The sequence below is a fragment of the Balaenoptera acutorostrata genome, chromosome 11 (genome assembly GCF_949987535.1).
Source record: "Balaenoptera acutorostrata chromosome 11, mBalAcu1.1, whole genome shotgun sequence".
In the NCBI taxonomy this organism is placed as follows: Eukaryota; Metazoa; Chordata; class Mammalia; order Artiodactyla; family Balaenopteridae; genus Balaenoptera; species Balaenoptera acutorostrata.
This window is the reverse complement of record NC_080074.1, coordinates 56571844-56592421: the sequence shown is the minus strand read 5'-3', so window position 1 is coordinate 56592421 and position 20578 is coordinate 56571844.

The window sequence follows — 20578 nt, the reverse complement described above, 5'->3', positions numbered from 1 at the left end:
ATTGACACAATTACAGCACAGTGCAGGTTTACCCTAAATAAAGTCTAAGCAGATGCAGATAATGGCATCAGGATAAGAAGAAACACAACCATGCTATTACAACCTTAGCCTTTACTCACTCAGCACAGCTTAAACAATATACTGCTTGTGCACTTCTGTGAGCAAGTTCTAATTCAAAACTCACCTGTATAACAAGGTCAAGGCTTGATTCCAGGATGCCCCCGAAGTCGTCTTGGCAGGAAGCTCTAAATCACAAGATACCTGTTCTGTAGAGACATCAAGTGGGAGAATATTTTTGATAAAAAGAAATGACATTAAAATAAAAGTAAATTGTTTGACATATGGGACTTCTTTTTAACTTTGTGTTATTTAGTGACATAGCCATAGGTTTCTCTTCTTGTTTTTTAAATATCCAGTGTAATGCCCTTTATTTTTCTCAGAGAATGGCTGTAATTCAAGAAGAAAATCACTCTACTGTTTCTCCTCATTACTTTTCACTAAAAGTACATAAATTATTATGTAAAAAATGTGGAAGATTTTGTTCAGTCACTTCAGTTTCTCTCTAATGACATCAACAGCCATATTCATTGGTATTTTATATTCCTAAATTTTTCTCCATATGGCCTTTTTTTTTTTTTTGCAGGTTGTTAAGCAACTTTATTATCCAAATTTTGCAATATTTAAAATATATATTTGAATAGTTTATATACTAAAATGTCCTTATTCTTACATTATTTCATTTTGACACACAGTATATTGGTTTTATTTTTCCTACATTAAATTTTTTACTCTTTTGTATCTTTTTAACTTTATTGATGAATAATTGACAAATGTCATTGCATATATTTAAAATGTACAATGTGATTTTATATATATATATATGATTTTATATATTGTATATATCCACACACACACACACACACACACATATATATATATATATATATATATATATATATAAAACTATCTCCCATAGGGCATTTTGAATTTAAGATTCGCGAACTTGAAAACAAGTAGGTAGAAAATACTTGCAATTGAATTCTGCTTTCATATGTACATGTAAAATTAAATAAATCTAATTTTATTTTCAGTTCTTCATATACACATTGTGTCACCTTAAAACTACTCAACCTCACTAACCTCACTGTCCTTTATTTCCCTCAACTACTATGTCACGAGTCTTTTTTTTTAACCATATTATTAAATATTCTTCTAATATATGACTTTATGGCCACATGGAGCCCAACTTTATACTTCTTGCCCTTTCATATTAAATTGATCCCTTATTGTTGGGCATGTAGTTTTTTTTTTTCTCCACTACTTAAAAATGTTACAATAAACATTATTGGACTCGCATCTTTAAATGCATATTTTACAATTTTCTTAGGGTCAATTTCTAGAAGTGGCATTATAGGATCAATGGATATGAATATTGCTTTTTAAATAAGGCAAATTTTTCAAAAAATATGCATAAATTTAAATTTACGTGTTTTGGTCCTAATTGCTTGGCTAGAGGCAGGATCTCAAAGATTCAATGAATTGGACAAGATATTATATGGACCTCTTTGTTATTCTAGGAATATTTTGATATATAAAGAATATATATATATATATATATATATGCATATTACTTTCCTTCTTCCCTCTAGCCCTCCCTCATTCATAACTTTCCTTTTCTAGTTCTTTACACTTTTACTTTCGTAATCTTTTATAATAGTTACTGGATATCTACAATACTTAAAATTCTTAGAAGATTACAAAATGAATAACACCTGCCTTCAGATTGTTACTTGTCTGGTATATGAAAAAAAATAGTGGTATGGACTGACTGACTGTACTTCCCCAAAATTCATATGCTTAAATTCTAACCCCCAATATGACAGTATTAAGTGATGGGGCCTTTGAGAGGTAATTAGGTCAAGAGGGTAGAGTTCTCATGAATAGGACTAGTGGCCTTTAAAAAGTGATCCCAGAGAGCTTGCTGGCTTTCTTTCTGCATGTGAGAATACAATGAGAAAAATATCTACAACCCGGAAGCGGACTCTCATAAGAATCCCACCATGCTGGCACTTTGATCTTCAACTTCAGCCTTCACAACTGTGAGAAATAAATTTCTGTTGATTAGAAGCCATTTGATCTACGGTATTCTGTTATAGTAGCTTGAACTAAGACAAATAGGTGATATAGATACATATCTACAAATAGGTATATTACAGGTAGAAAGTGCTAAATGCCTTATAAAAGGTTGCATCCATCCAATTATCCATCCTAAGAATGCTTGCTTTATTTTTAATAGTAGGTTCAGGATAGCATGACAGTTTTAAATGAAAACCCCAAGAATATATGCAGTATCAGTGTAAAATGATACTAGATTCCTGACAATAAGCTTCTACCAAAATTTAGCCAGGCTGTATTTGATGAACACGCTGTCTTTCTTATTCTTCACCTTGGCAGTCATTTTCAGTAACCCTGCCATCTTTACAAGAACACCGTGGCTTCAATCAGAAACTCAGAATTCACTTTAAAAGGTCAATGAGACAGGGTCACTGTTTCAGGCCTATTTCATACTGATGATGTTATCAAATATAATTCCCTGTGGAGTTACAGAACGAAAGAATGGAGATACTTTTCTGAGTCACTATATACATTCAGGAAACACATATTTATGAGCTTAGACCAATACTACACAATTACATAAAAGTAATAATCTTACTATTCAGCATATTCAAATTAAACGTTTGAATCTATTAATATTTATGCATTAAGTTAATTATTTTCAAGCTAAACAAAATCATTTATTTTAATGGTTTGGACTCAATTGCTCCCAAAGTCTACATCATAGCTGCCAGTAATTTAGGCACTGATGGCAAAAGTATTAGACTGTTTTAGGAGTTATCAGGTATAATCATTAGGCCAAACTTCTAAGGTAAATACTATTTGTTATTTTTAACAGTTGAGTAACTGAACTTCAGCAAATTTAAGTAATTTCTCCTAGTTCATGCAATTAGTAAATGTGAGACAATTAGGCCAAAACCAGCCATGTGACCAAGGCCAATGTCAACATGGGAAGGGACAACATAAGGGCTTCAATCTGGGAAGCTTGATTCCTTGAAGGACAGCAAAGTGAAAGTCTCCTATAATGATCAGTTTATCAAATTGAGTATTAATAAATACAGATAACTCCTTATTTAGAGGTTTAAAAAGCACTTTACCAAAACATGTTTTTATCTGTTACAGAAAAGTACATTGGAGTACCAAAATATTATATGTATGTTTGGAATTATAGAAACTCTAAACTTTTTAAGGTATTCTTGACTAATGTACTTATTTATTCATATTTATGATGCACTATTAGGTATTCTAAAAAGCACAAAAGTAAATGATGAGACAGACATATTTACTGTGCTCATGAATGTTCAAGGGACATTAAATAAGGACGTTGATAATTTTAAAATTAAATCATAATAAAGTTATATTTTTAAAAGTTCAATATATATAGTAAAACAGCAAAACATGGAAGGTTTATAACTTGAGAGATACTTTTAGTAGCATCAAAAATTCTAAAAATAAATAGATACAATTTGTCTGTAAACAGCAAAATAGTCTATGTACAACTGCATTATGTGATTACGGTTACACATAAATGTAATGCATTGTTCTCATAATTCCTAGTGCTATTTTATACATTAAAGTGGTCATGCAGAAAGATTAGCTCTGATGCTGAGGAAGGAGTTGACTCAAGAAAAGAAAGAAAACAAATGAATGTAGAAAACACCAAGTAAAGAGCTTCTCAACATTAAGAAAAGAAAAAAAGATATGTTAGGGGAGGTAATTTTTCTAAAACACCATTCTTTATATATTTTCAAAAATATAACTTAAATAATGGAAGAAGAATAAGAGTATTAATAGTTTGCTAAGATTCTTCAAAGTGCCTGGGGAAAAAGAAGTTGAAATAAGTAGAATATAAGCGGCTGCTTGCTTCAAAAGCGTATCAGAAATAAAGAATAACATTTTTATCATTGTGAATATTTTTCTATTTCTGCGCTTCAAGGGAAGCTAAATGACGCTGACTTTATGTGTTGTATATGGACTCAAACACCATGACAGCCACCTCACTGTAACAAAAGGGTCAAAGTATCACTGTTTTGGGTCACTAGAAAACATGAAGCTATTGCCAACCATGCTTCTCTCTCTTTTCTCCTATGAGAAAACGTTTTGCTTTGTATTGAAGTTGTTCACCTAGAGAAAACTTTCATAGAGCTGGGCAGCATCCAATGATTTTAGATAAAAAATATATACTTCATACTTGATCCGGGAATATGACCACACTAATTCTTTACATTATTTACAAAAGGAAAGACAAACACAGGATCCACTTTCACAACAGTTCAAGTTCATTTCATACCATGGAAAGAAAGAATACTGTGCTACGTTTGGTACGACAGAAATTATACAAAATCAATTGAATACGGAGCAATTTGAATAATTATTTTCATATGTTGTCTCCATAAAAAGAAATGTCCTAAGGTCCAGGGGTTAAAACCAAAATCCATAGAAACATTTTATATCGCACTAGATGACAATGAATCACATAAACTCCTGCGAGAAGGTAGGGAGAAGTACCCGAGGCAGCAGATGCAATGTCTCAGCCACTGTGCAGGAAGCAGCAGGGAGAAGCAAGCTAACATCTGATGCACCTGAGAACAGGAGAACCCTAGAACAGGCAATAGGTATTTCTCAGTTTTAAAACATGACAGGTGGATTCGAGAACTACAGCTGAAACTGAGAAGGTGTCTCTCACCCATTAGGTTAAGTGTGAAGACTTCGGGTGATTATAACAGGGCTGGACCAACCTAACCCTTATAACCCCTTCAATGGAATTTCCAGGGCTCCTTCCAGGACCAGGCACAACACTGGGAAGAAACTTCTGGGAGTAGAATCAAATCTCGTCAATACAGGAGAAACAGAGACAAAGGAGGGCCAGAGAAGGAACTCAGGAGATGATTAAAAATAAAAGAAACATTATTCCATAAATGAAAACTGAAATGGAAGCAACAGGGGAGTGAATAAATACAACCACACAAATAACAAAACGCTAATTCCTTGAGAGAACTAGAAGGTAGAAAGGAAAAAATATTAAAAATCAAAAATACAGAGATGAAAGAAAGAAAGTGAAATATTGAATATAGACCACATGGAGATAAAAGGAGACTCTAAAGAGCAAGGACCAGAGTTAATACTAAAAATCATAATAAAAAATAGACTTTCCTGAAATACTAAAGATTTGAAAGTGAATACTAAAAAAGCACACTCTGTATCTGAAAATAAAAATTTAGAAGGAACAAGGTACTGTTAACAGAAAAACTCCTGGATATTAAAGGCAAAAAAATCATTTCTATCTTTAGGCAAAAAGAGCAGATGATATACAAAGAATTATAAACAATGGCCACACATAGCAATGAGCATTTGTAATTCGAAGATTGTGATTTGAAGTATTATTTCCCATTAAATAAAGATGGGGCTTCTTGGAAAAATAATTATAGCTTGTACAAGGTAAGTTTACAACTCTGACAGACTCAATAGTGAAAATGGGAAAGTAGATTCCCCATTTTTGTTTCAGATTAGAACACTGCCTCAGAGCCAACTGGGCAGTGAAGTATTCTGCAATGTACTTTATTCATTATCAGTTTTCACTCAGATTTCAAAAGTGACAGATTTGTAACATTTGTAAATATTCAAACCCTAGATCAGCACAGTTTAGTATATTTTCTTCACTTTTAGTGCCTTTTTATGTATGCATATATATTCTGAATATTCATACCATTTTGTCACTTGCATGTCATGCAAATATTACATTAAGTCTTGGGTATTCATTGAATATAAAGATTTTTAATTGTCACAATGAATCACATTACACAAATGCATTTTTAAACTAATCTCTAATTGTATATTGCCCTATTATAAATTATGCTTAGAAGAGTATTCTTATCTCTTGACTGTCTACATCAGGGAGTCTACTATGTGATTTTCCTGTCAAACACATACTATATGATATAGTTATTTCAAATTGGGTTGTCTGTTCCACCATTAAATGGGACTGGTTAAAACTGAAGATAATCTTGGAGATAATACAATTAAAATATTCTCCAAAGAGCCAATGTTACCTAAAAGTCTGATCATATACATAAGCTATTATAAAATGGTTCCACCAGTATTTCAATAAGGTTAGAAAGAAAGGGCAGGGGTAGAATAGGGGAAGGGAGGGAAGGAAGAAAGAAGGGAGAGAACTGCTGCAAATAAAATTAAAAATAGGTGAAAGGGATAAATATAGGAAAGTAGAAATAGGCAAGGGCTAGAGGGTGAGCCTGACTAGAGCTAGGTCCAAGCTCCACGGGAAAAAAGAATTCCTAATTTAGATGTTACCCATTCCTTGAAGCCATGTGAAACTTATTATACGTGTTAGTTTTCAATAAGCAAACATGAGACACTCTACCTGACACTCTATCAGACACTCTACTCTATTTCATTCTACCTGCAGAAAGAGGTTCTACGGCTCCATTATTTAGCAAAGACACATAGAAGAGGAGTGTTCTCTCCCAAGAATAACTACACTAACTAAACTGAGAGAGACTTCTAATTCTGGCAAATGTTAACTCTATAATCTACTAATAACTTTATTAATAAATGCTTAGTGAAGCAATTCTCAGAACTTTTGCTCTAGGGACCCTTGTTAGAGGAAGTCATCAAGAGGATGTGACTGCCAACTGACTGCAAGCTGGACCTGGGCAACTGGAGGCTCCTCACCCGCTCCCTTGTCTTTGGAATGTGCATTCCACCCACCATTCCCACACTAGGAGCTGCTTCAAGGACATAGCTTTGAGAAAGTAGGGTGTTATTGCGACCATCTGGACTGAATATGTGACTGAACCCTGGTCAGGCCTCTAAATAAACTTTAAGATTCTGGCCTGAGGTGCAGAGATCTACTTGTAGGACCTAAGACAGGCCTCATATGTAAGCTCCCTTGCTTGTTAAATCTGCCATCTACCAACCTGGAGTGGTCTGCCTCTTCCTTAAGTCTCTCCTTGCCCTCTGTGTACAGGGGCCAGTTTCAGACTTTACCCAGGGAACTCCTGAGGTTGTAAAATAACACCCCTTTAAACTGTTTAAAAATGATTGAGGACTATAAGGAGATGGTGTTCATGTGGGCTATATCTATTATATTTATCATATTAGAAATTAACACTGAGGGAAATATTTACTGATAAAATAATAAACTTATTACACATTTCCATAAATATTGTTTTAAAAAATAATTATTTCTCAAAGAAAACCTTTAGTGAGAAGAATGGCATTGTAGTAAATATTTTCAAATATCTGTAATGACTGGCTTAATAGAAGACAGTAGCTTTCTCCTAGATGTGAAAATTGAGGAAACATGATAATTGATACCACAGCAAATTCAGCAATCTAAAACAGTGTGTACATTTTCCTCCATAAAATTGATTGATCTGTCTTGCATTTTACATGGATCTTTTATTCGTGCATGATTTTGGTAACACCAGGCATTGATTGTTTTAGAAATATTGGTTAACTGAGTTATGCAGATCTTCTAAATGTTTGACACATTTCATTATGCAGCAACAAAAAGCCATATTTTTAATATTATGGCCAACCTTATTTGTAAAGTATTTAAGTATCTAGAAGCTTTTAAGCATGCAGGGACAAATACAAGTTTTCCAAAATTTTAATTTTCACTTGAAGGCCCAAATTTTGTCATTGAAAAAAATACTGTCATTTTCCTTGAAGTTACAGACTCTGTTCATTGTTGAGAAAACGTATGCCAAATACTCAAGTCTGGTTAACCATAGGTTGTCTGTTAGTTTCTTTTTTCAAGTAAAAACAATTTTTTGTGAAAAAAGCAGCTAGATCAGCTAGTAGCACAACTGCACAAGTGCTTTTCCTTGAGTAGTCATCATACTTGTTACATAGTAGAAATGATTTACGCATATTTCTCTGTCACACAAAATATTAAAAAGGCATGTACACAAACATTGAGATTTAATAAAATTAATGTTTTCTTATTAAATCTTCAAGGACAATCTTAAGTGAAACTGAGTTTTTAATTTCTTTACAGCAAGTTTATGGTGATGAAGAATATAATGATATTAGTACATTTGAGGGCTACTGCCTTGTTTTGAGCTACTTTACCAGTAGTTTTTTCCACCACTGTTGTTACACCATCAATGAAATTATCACACAGTGAAAAAGGCACAGAGAAAAGGTAACATAATGTCATAATATTACTATAAAAATAATTTTAACATTGCAGATCCTCTGAAAGTGTTAACAGGAACCACCACGCCCTTTGAGGACTAACACCATAATGAAATAAAACTCTAAACATATAGTATCGCCAACGGACAATCAAATATGACATGCCCACAGCTGTCTTTAAGGACTGCTAGCCTGATAATTTTTTTTATACATCTAATAAATTTCTGAAAAATATATTATTATCAGAACAGGAATGAGTAAGAGCAGCTAACTATGCCTTTGCTTTGCCATACTGTAAAAGGTAGTATAAGACTGTTTCTAAGGGTTTGGGTGCTGTATTCAGATGTTTTTCTTCAATTTCATCAGGGCTGTAATACAAACAAACCTGGTGTCTGACAATAGGCACTTAATAAATATTTATTAACTAATAAATATGAGTTTATCAATAACTATTCATGTTTACTGCATATTAATATTTATGAGTATCAATTAATGAAGATGCATACACATGACTTGAGCCTTGGTTATGTAACTCTCCAACTATGTGACTTAGGGGAACTTCCTTAGTCTATTTATTTCTCAGTATCAATTATATAAAATATGCATTCTATGAGTACCATCACCATAGAGGTATGGTAAAGTTTATGCCAGATGCTCATCTCAGTACCTAATGGATGGGAATGTCTCAAATAATAGTTCAATACATTCAATCTATTGTCAATCAAACTCTTGAATCATTTCATTGTATTAACTTGCTTTTCCTTATTTCCTAAATGTTATCACCAAGAAGAATTTTAAATCTTTGAGATATTTGCTACTAATACATATATGTGTCATAGTTCAATTTAAAAAAACTGAAAGGAAGGAGGGAGGGAGGGAAGGAAGCAGGGAGGGAGGGCGGCAGGGAGGGAACGAGGGAAGGACCACTCTAAGGTCAAACAGCAGAGAGAACTTAATATAAAGATTTAGGTATAAAAAATGATGGAAGGACTAAAAGAGTAAATGGGCTGAGAGGTAGCCCAGAGACCTGTAACTACAGAAAGCAGATCTCAACGTTTCTGATGGGAGGAAAATGAAAGAGAGGGGATGGCCTTGAGAGAAACCACTCACCAGTGACACTACTGGAGATATACTCTGTTGTGGGAACCATCCTGTGATGTGTGCAGTACGTAAAATATTTGCAGTATGTAAAATACCAAAAATAAACTTGTTTTGATAAAGTATTTTTGCCCAGCTTTGCCAAATTGTAAACAAGTTCTTATTAAGAAATGTTAGACATATATTTATGTGAAACTTGTTTTTGAACATGTTTTTGAAGATTATTTTCTGAAAAAATATGTCTTTACCAGCCCCCCCCCAAAAAAAACCCATCATTGTAAACATGCTGTGTGTGTTTGAGAGAAAGTCTATTGAGGCATCCATGTTGCTAATACCCTTGCCTAATATACTCCCAACCCTTGAATAATAATTTCAGCATGAAAGCCCGGTTTGTCTCTGAGCACTGATCTCCCCACATATCTCTGGAAAACACTTGATCCATTCTGTTTATGGACCACACAGTGTGCTGTGAGGCAACTGCAACTTTCTCGCGCAGACAGGAAGATATCTTGCTGTCAAAGGTCAGAGACATACCAACTATGAGCCCGTGGTGGCTGAGATGGAGAGAGAGACTCACTGACTCCAATTAAGTAGTGTATACTTGCCACCCCTCCTCAGATCCACTACATCACTTCCTACTTAGCCTGTTGATGGAAATAAATGACAATATTGCATTAACTAAATATGTGTGGGTCATCATTAATTTTTCTTCACACTGCCTACTTTTTGACATCCCAGATCTTGGTTTTGCTATAGACTGAATGCCTATGTCACCTCAAAAGTCATATGTTGAAGCTTAATCCCCCACATGATGGTATTTGGAGGTGGGACCTGTGGCAGGTGATGAGTTGGTGCCCTTATAAAAGGGAACACAGAGAGCTCCTTCACCCGTTCAGCCATGTGAGGACATGGGGAAAAGACAGCCATCTATGAACCAGGAAGCAAACCCTCACGGGACACAGAATCAGCCAGTGCCTTGATCTTCCCAGCCTCTATAACTGTAAGGAATAAATCTATGTTGTTTATAAGCCACCTGCTCTATGGTATTTTGTCAGAGCAGACCAAACAAACTAAGACAAGTTTCTACATTGACCTAGTGACAATATTCAGAATAAGAATATTCTGCCATGCACCTGAGGAAACTACCAGTGCTTCTGCCAGAATCACCAAAGCCACCGGAAGCCCACAGCTAGCCGGCACTACTAGCATAGCCCTAAACACTGCTGGATTCCTAAGCCTCCCGCTGCTAGGCTTAGTAGGCCAGTCCTATCAGAACTGTTGTTAAAACAGAAAAATAATAGGAAAATAATTTTTCCCTCCACAATTTCAATTTCTTGCCAGTGACTCCCACTGGCAGAACGTAATTGGGAGTCTAGGAAAAATGGATTATGCAGAATTCCAGCCCCTGCAGCACAGAGTTGAACCCAGCATGGCAGAAATGGAACTGATGGGAAATAGACAAATAAGGGGAAAAACAAAGTACATATAAGTACAGCATCTATGTATGGTGACAGGCTCATACCCCCAGAAATTATAATCCTTTCACTGCAAATTCTAGTTCTTTCACTGAATTATTGAGTTCTCTGAAGACTAGAAAACTGGAATAATAATAATAAAAAAAGCCAAGATCCTGACAATAGACCCAATTTAGTCAACATTTATTTGTCACATATTTATCAAGCACTTTGTAAATGCCAGGCACTGCGCTCTATGTTTCTATGCCAGACATAGTGATGAACAGAATAGGCTGCTTGTCTTCTAAGAGTCAGAAAGTGAGGTGAAACATGTTCACAAACAGCTATAATCTAGAGCAGTATACCAGAAATCCATGTAAGTAGTGCAAAGTGTTTTGTGAATACAAGAATAGGTACAATTTTTTTTTAAAATTTTATTTATTTATTTATTTATGGCTGTGTTGGGTCTTCGTTTCCGTGCGAGGGCTTTCTCCAGTTGCGGCGAGCGGGGGCCACTCTTCATCGCGGTGCGCGGGCCTCTCACTATTGCGGCCTCTCTTGTTGCGGAGGCTCCAGGTGCGCAGGCTCAGTAGTTGTGGCTCACGGGCCTAGTCGCTCCGCGGCACGTGGGATCTTCCCAGACCAGGGCTCGAACCAGTGTCCCCTGCATTGGCAGGCAGATTCTCAACCACTGCGCCACCAGGAAAGTCCCAAGAATAGGTACAATTTTGATGAGTAGATACGAGCAGGAAAATGTACAGTTTGAGCAAAGAGCAGAGTGGGGAAAGTTCAAGGCTTATTTGACAAATAGCCACTATATCAGTTTACTTTTGCTCCAAATAGCTAAAGTAGTCTATAGTCAGTTAGCTGCTTTATCTTTCAGAAATAGTGTATGTTTTTTCCAGGAACACCAAAATAAGTCTACAATTAATGTACTATAATTAGGAGATAATTCCCATCTTCTCCCTATTATCATTATTTCCCCTTGAGTATAAAGTTATTGTAACTGAAACTGAAAATATTTTAATGTTTTCCTAATTATAAAAAAATACATATTTTCTAATATATGATTTGTCTAATTTTTTCTAATGTTTCCAATCAAAACAGGCTCATTGTAGACAATGTGGGAAATACCCTATGGGATATCTTGCTTTTTCTCTAATTTATCACTAACTTATTGTAATTATTATAAATATGTGATAAAAACACTTTTATTGGGGCTTCCCTGGTGGCGCAGTGGTTAGGAATCCGCCTGCCAAGGCAGGGTACACGGGTTCGTGCCCTGGTCTGGGAAGATCCCACGTGCCACGGAGCAACTGGGCCCGTGAGCCACAACTACTGAGCCTGCGCGTCTGGAGCCTGTGCTCCGCAACGGGAGAGGCCGCGACAGTGAGAGGCCCGCGCACCGCGATGAAGAGTGGCCCCCACTCGCCGCAATTGGAGAAAGCCCTTGCACAGAAACGAAGACCCAACACAGCCAAAAATAAATAAATAAATTTATAAAAAATATAAAAAACACTTTTATTAATAATTAAGGGCATCTCTGATTAGTTCCTTAGATTAAAGTTCCAAATGGAGAAACTGCGTTATAAAGAAAAACATGTTTAAGGTTTATGTTGTAGATTCCGAATTAATTTACACTCTTAACCAGTGACGATGGTTCTTTTGTGCTGGACTTGATTTTCATTATTTTACTGAAAATATTTACATATATCTTTATAAGTAATATCTCATCTTAAGTTTATCAGAATTCAGTATACTTGTGATATTGGAGATTTTTGTATTACTTTTGCCCTGCAACAATCTATATGGCAGGAAATGAAGGTTTGAAAGAAATGAAGAGACCAGTAAAACCATCCAGAACTGGAGATATTTTTCAGGGATAATTTTCTTTCTTTGGATTTTGATTTTGAAAGAGACTTTTCTATTTCTCTTTTTTCTCCAGTTTTACTGAGGTATAATTGACAAATAAAAATTGTATATATTTACGTTGTTCAATCTAATGTTTTGATACATGTATACATCATGAAATAATTACCACAATCAAGCTAATTAACATATCCATTACCTCACATAGTTACACTTTCTCTTTTTTTTTCTTTTTGGCAAGAACACTTGGAATCTACTCTCTTAGCAAATCTCAAGTATTAATACATTATTATTAACTATAGTCATGTTGTGCATTAGGTCTCCAGAACTTATTCATCTTATGACTGAAAGTTTGTACCTTTTGACTAATATTTCCCCACTCTCCAGCCCCTGGTAACCCCATTCTACTCTGTTATTATAAGTTTGACATTTTTTTATGTGTGCTTGGTTTCACATATAATTAGGTTATGCAGTATTTGTCTTTCTGTGTCTGGCTTATTTCACTCAAGCTAATGTATTCCAGGTTTCTCTGTATTGTTACAAATGGCAGGATTCCCTTCTTTCTCAATGGCTGAATAGTTTTCTATTGTATTTTCATATATATCACATCTCCTTTATCCATTCACCTGTCCATTGACAGGCTACTGTGAATAATGCTGCAATAAACATGGGACTGCAGATATCTCTTTCAGATACCGATTTTATTTCCTTCAGATATATACACAGATGTGAGATAGCTGGATCAAATGGTAGTTGTATTTTTAATTTTTAAAAGAATCTCCATACTGTTTTACATAATGGCTGTCCAATTTACATTCCCACCAATGGTGTACAAGGTTCTAGGCTCCCTTTTCTCTACATCCTCACAAACCCTAGTTATCTTTTGACTTTTTGATGATAGCCATTCTAACGTGTGTGAGGTGGTATCTTACTGTGGTTTGGATTTGCATTTCCCTAATGATTAGCGATGTTAAGCATTTTTTCATGTGCCTGTTGGCCATTTTAATTGGGTTATTTGTATTTTTTTTTTCTGAGTTGTACACATTTCTTATCTTGGATACTGACCTCTTATCAGATTTGCAAATATTTTCTCCCATTCCATAGGTTGCCTTTTCATTTTGTTGATTGTTTCCTTTGCTGTGCAGAAAATTTTTAGTTTGATGTAGTCCCACTTGTTTATTTGCTTTATTTAATTTTATTTTTGATTGAAAAATGAAATAAATTAAAGCTATTCATCTATATTTTTCCTTGTGTACTGTTTTAGCAACCTCTGCAAGTTTTGAGATGTACTGTTGACATGGTTGCTCTTCCCTAAACAATATATGATTATTGCCTTAATTTCCTTTTTGACTCCAAATCTTTGCACTTAATAGTTGCTTTGTTTTAGTTTATGTATGGTGACATTCAGTCATCTCTCAATTAGCCTGAGTAATGAGATACTATGTGGATTAAAATTGGTTTCAAATTCTTAGGTATTTTACACATGGATAAATAGGATTTAATTTATTTTCTTTTTTAAAAAAAATTTTATACACTTTAAAGGTTACTTTACATTTATAGTTATTACAGAATATTGGCTATATTCCCCATGTTATAAAATACATCCTTGAGCCTACCTTATACTCAATAGTTTGTGCCTTCCACTCACCCACCCCTCTATTGTCCCTCCCCTGCTCACTGGTAACCACTATTTTGTTCTCTGTATCTGTGGGTTTGCTTCTTTTTTGTTATATTAATTAGTTTGTCGTATTTTTTAGATTCCGCATATAAGTGATAGCTTATAGTATTTGTCATTCTCTGACTTATTTCACTTAACATATTGTCCTCCAAGTCCATCCATGTTGCCGCAAATGGCAAATTTTCATTCTTTTTATGGCTGAGTAGTATTCCATTTTATATATACACCACATCTTCTCTATCCATTCATCTGTTGATGGACACTTAGGTTGCTTCCATATCTTGGCAACCGTAAATAATGCTGCTATGAACACTGGGGTGCGTGGGGTTTTTTTAAAATGACTTTTTTGACTTCTGAATGGTTAAAATGATGCTGGATGACTTCCAAGGCCAGTTTAAAAAAAGCCTTATTGCTTCTGCCTTAGTCTCTTAGAAGGTTGGTTCTCTGAATGCCTCATCTGGGGATGTCCCCACTTCAAACCAAGATACTGGGCTGCAAGAAGCCCAAGCCACCTAATGAAGTCATGTGTAGCTGCTCTGATTGACAGTCCAGGTGAGCCTAGAACTGACAGGAAGCATAAACTGCCAATCATATCAATGAGCCATTTTGGACACCTAGCTGAGGTATGTTATACTCTGCTGACACTTAATTACAACTGCATAAAAGACCTCCAAGTGGTGACCACCCAGCCAAGACCTTCTAATCCATTTTAATCCACTAATTTGCAACACAAAAATAGATAACTAGAGCACCTTTTTTTTCCAAAAAAAACATATATGGTGAGTATATATCTTAGTGTTTGCTTCAGAACATCTTCATTTATTTAACTTTATGTATGTATGCATATATTTTCTTTTTCATTATGACTAAGAAAGAATAATGACAATTAGACTTGGCATGGAATTATTGTTGACAGTATTTTTTTCTCAGAATTTTGTAGCCATTATGCCCTTCTCTGAAGGCATTTAATGTCATTGAATATGTTGATCTCAACCTAATTTTTGCACTTTAACATGTGAGATGTGAGCTTTTTTTTTTTCAACTTTTCAGAAGTCCTGAATTCCTATGGGATTAAACTTTACTCATAAAATTTTAAAATATCACTTCATTATGTGTTTCTTTTAATTAATTATTTTTCCTGCTTTATTCTGGTTCATTTCAACCTTCAACTGTGGAATTTTATTCTAATACAATTCTAATTTTTTCTTCTGTTCTTATTGTTATGGTTACTTTAAAAATATGAACTTTTCCTTCTACTTTACAATTTAGGTAACTAACTTACCTCAGTACCATTTTTCCTTTTGCGCCTTCATTTTGCACTCTGAGAGAATATTGCAAGTTATCTTACATATTATTAATTAAATATCCTGCAGTGTTTAGTTTGCTTTGTACTCTTTCGAATAGTGATTTAAATTTTCGTATTCATTACTTATTTCTTCTATTTTTTGCATCCCCCATGTCTTGCAAACACCCATATTGTCAAAAGAGGTCAATGAAAAATTATAATTCCCAGGGTACTGAGCTGAAAATGCTACAGCCACTTTAGAAAGGAGCTCTGATATAGGATGCATTCCATTTTAGCATAGCATAGTGTATCAGGTCAGCGTTTCCATTAGGAAGGAATCAATTAAGAGATGTCTCTCAAACCCTCTCTCTACAGTACCCAACCATTCTTCCTCAGATATTCATTGGAAATTTGGATAGCAAAATCTCTCTTGGTATTTTATAGGTATGTGTCCACTGATGTAGAAGACATGTATCTCTTTCTAACTCTATAATAAGTATTTTAAGAACACTAAAATTTTTTAAAAGTTGACACAATTTTTCTGTGGAAAATAAAGCCCTTATCCCTTTATGATTTGATCTGATTGGTTTCATTGTAGTTGTTTCTTTATTTTTTTTAATATAAATTTATTTATTTTTTGGCTGCATTGGGTCTTCGTTGCTGCACATGGGCTTTCTCTAGTTGCAGTGAGCGGGGGCTACTCTTTGTTGCGGTGCGCGGGCTTCTCATTGCGGTGGCTTCTCTTGTTGCAGAGCACGGGCTCTAGGCACATGGGCTTCAGTAGTTGTGGCTCGTGGGCTCTAGAGTGCAGGCTCAGTAGTTGTGGCACATGGGCTTAGTTGCTCCGTGGCATGTGGGATCTTCCTGGACCAGGGTTCGAACCCGTGTCCCCTGCATTGGCAGAAGAATTCTTAACCCCTGCACCACCAGGGAAGTCCCTGTGGTTGTTTCTGTAAACCTAACACTTTTTGGCATATTTTTGCCATGTGCTCAACAGCTCTTTGAAAAAAGAAATCACTTAAATAATAGAAGCCAGGTCAATTTTTTTTCTTTCACGCTCTAGGAGGAGAACAAAATAAAAGATGGGAAGGAACTGTGGCTTTACTGCATATAGAAACGGAAAGCATCCCTGTATGATTAATTTCCAAACTCTCAGGAGCTACATATAAGCACATTAAAATATGCTCAGCTATTATTAGAACTCTAGTTATCTTAAAGTTTGTACTTCCTAGGACAGTTTCTATTTCTAACATTTTGCCCACATTATCCTCTTATATGCACACATACATGACTGGTCAAATTTCCAGGTGTTTTATCACACACTCACACACACACACACACACAAATGGACCCTGCAATACTTCCACACAAATTTTCAAGGAATTACTCCAAAATTGATGAACCAAGATATCAAAGCTACACAGATTTTGTTTATATTGGTTACCTTTTGGATTTGGAAATTTGAGAGCAGAAAATAATAAGATCTAGGCATGTGTATGGACTATAATATAATTTTCATTTACTCACTTTATTTTCCCTCTTAAAATTATTGGAATATTAAGAAATAATGATAGTTATCTGTGGAAGCCTGCAGACTTCAGACTAACATTTATGTGTTAAAGGAGTAGATAAGTCATTTTCTGAGAAAGCTGCTATTACCACCAAGTTGATTATTTCATTGCATTCTAGACATACCCTTTAAATAACAGCCCTCAATGTCTTAAGTCTGAGCCTACAATGAGCTCAGAGGTGACTGCAGCAGTTCTTGTGTGGTCCTTATATGGATAATTTTCTCTAACTATACACCTTTGACACTCATTTGTACTATCACTCTCTAGAAGGTGACCTGACTTGGAAAGACACTATAATCCACCTCAGTAGGACACTGAACAAGCAGTGCCAGAGGACGTTAAAATTAGACTCAAAACTCCTCTGCCTAGCTGGTTTAGTTATAATTGCCTAATGACTGAGGGATGTACTTTTAAAATTAGCCTTTAATTCTCTAAGCTGGGAGTAAAAAAAAGAGAACACATGTGATCTTCCCACAACCTCCTTACCAACAGACTCTACTAAAATCACATGAAAGCCAACCAAAAAATAACCAAAACCAAACAAATAACAACAAACAAACAATAACCACATTTTGCTTATTCTATGTAGAATATCACACATCACTCACAAATCTCAGTCTGTGTTTACCCACATTTACAAAGCATGAGACATGCTGTTGGGTACAGAATATAGATTTTCTAGGGGCATGTCAAAAGTTAAAGCAGCTGAAAAACATTTTTTAACAACTGACTTCACTTATCAAACAGCAGAACCTGAAAAAAATGTCTCTGGCACCTGAAATCATTTAATGTTTTTATGGCAGTGATAAAAATCACTTCAGGTGTTGCTGCAGCAACAGCTTTGAAACCAATAGAGTTCCGAAGTGGAGAAGATACATCAAAAATAAATCAAACCTTGTTTCACTGGTGCCAAAGGAAGTGTGTGTAATGGAAAGTTATTAAGACCAAAGCCACTTGCAGGCTTTGGCCTCAGCACAGGGCCCTCTTGCCTGAGTATTCCCCAGTCAATCACTAACCCCCTCATTTCTTCTTCTTGGTATTGTCAGGAGATTGATAGGCTGTAGATTACAGAACGTAAGTGCTTTAAGGCTTTGGAAGCTTTCCTAGCATGCCATTTTGCCACCACATTGAACATTCTCTCTCTCTCTCTCTCTCTCTCTCTCTGTCTCTCACATACACATGCACACTCACGCACGCACGCACACACACACACACACACAGAGCGTTATTTCAAATCATTTCACAGTACTTATAAGATTTGCCCCAACCATCATATCGTTTTTCCATCATCAGGAAGCCAGTAATGTTTATCTAACATCTACTAATTTTTGGCCCCTTTAATGTAAGTGATCTCATTTAATGGTCACAAAATCATAGGTATAACCCTGCAAGAAATGTATACTTAATCTCATATTGCAGACCAAAATGCCAAGGCTCATAGAACTTAAGTGTTTTACAAAGTTTACAAAACTAACAAATGATGGAGCTGGATTACTATTCAGAATCTTCAATTTCATCTTCTGTGTTACTTCCATTCTAGTTCCCTATCTCTAAAGCAATGTTTCAAAAACCTGTTACAGGGCTTCCCTGGTGGCGCAGTGGTTGAGAATCTGCCTGCTAATGCAGGGGACACGGGTTCGAGCCCTGGTCTGGGAAGATCCCACATGCCGCGGAGCGGCTGGGCCCGTGAGCCACAATTGCTGAGCCTGCGCGTCTGGAGCCTGTGCCCCGCGACGGGAGGGGCCGCGATGGAGAAAGGCCCGCGCACCGCGATGAAGAGCGGTCCCCGCACCGCGATGAAGAGTGGCCCCCGCTTGCCGCAACTGGAGAAAGCCCTCGCACGAACCGAAGACCCAACACAGCCAAAAATAAATAAATAAATAAATAAATAAATAAGAAAATCCTTAAAAAAAAAAAAAAAAAAAAACCTGTTACATATGTTTAAAAAAATTTAAAACCTGTTACATATATTTAAAATTACCTTCAAATAGATTTATTTCTACTATATATATGTGTATGTATGTTTTCTGAAAAGTGAGTGTTATTCATTTTTAAAATATACTATATAAAATTAGTCATACTGCATGCCATAGCTTTTAAATACCATAAAAACAAAGTAAGTAAGAATATATGCAAAGAAAAATACAAAATTGAGCTCAAGTTAACGTGACTAAGATGTCACTTTAACTCACATTGCTCACGATGTGAACATGCAGTTGACTGCTAGCAGCACAGATTATTTGGGGTTCTCCATGCCTTAATCTATGTTTGACTGTGTGATGCCTCTGTTTTCCACCTTTCATCTCTCTTTGAACTACATAAAACCTGTTTTTCTATGTTATGCTCTTCTGCGCCGCTTGGCCTTTAATGAATCTTTGTACATCTGCCTCTTTTCGTTTCATATTAGTCCCGATAACTGAAGTAGTTCTACTTGGTTCCAATATGATTCTACCTACAGACAATGATGTAATATTTATTTACAGCATAGTCATCCAGATGATAAAAAATGTACATGTTTTGAAATCATACCTAAAATGAAAGAACAAAAGTAGAAAACAAATCTCGAGGTAAATCAGGGACTGCATATGCCCCCAGACTCCTATTTGAGAAAATACTACCATAAAGGAATGAGAAATTTAACACAAGTGAAATTTTTTGATAACTGATTCTTACTGATTTTATGCAAATAATTATTTTACAACTGAATTAGAAGTATCAATATAAGTAATTTATTTGATGATCTAGGTTTATGAGTGTGAACATCACATCCAAATGCCTTATTAAGAGACACCAGGTTATTCACCACCCACCCTCAACCTAGCTTTACACATCAACTTCCACGAATACTCCAGTTTAGACTGCCTTCTAGGCAGTGATTTTCAGTGGTGACATCACATTCACATCACCTAGAGAGCTTTAAAAAATAAACATACTCAGGGCCCGTCAGCTGAGATCCCGCATCCCGCTTTAGTTGGTCACTAGTAGGACAGGGCATAGATTTCTTTTAAATGAACCCCTGGAAATTAAAATGTACAGCCAGAATTGAGAACAACTGTTCCAGTTAATCAGAGAAACTTTTTGTTTTTAAAATACACCATAGAATTATTTGAATCCCTGTATTTTCTTGTGTGGTTTTTTTTTTTAATTTGCATATACCCAGTCCTACAGGCTAGCTCACATATCCTGAGATATTCAGATCAAATATCAGTGCCTTGTGATACCTTCCAAGAACAATACAGACTACATTGATTACTCTCTTTTTTCTTATCTCATGGTACTTTAAATAATAAAGAACATATTATAGTATACTAACCTCTAATGTATAACTCTAATCCTGTAAGCCCATGAC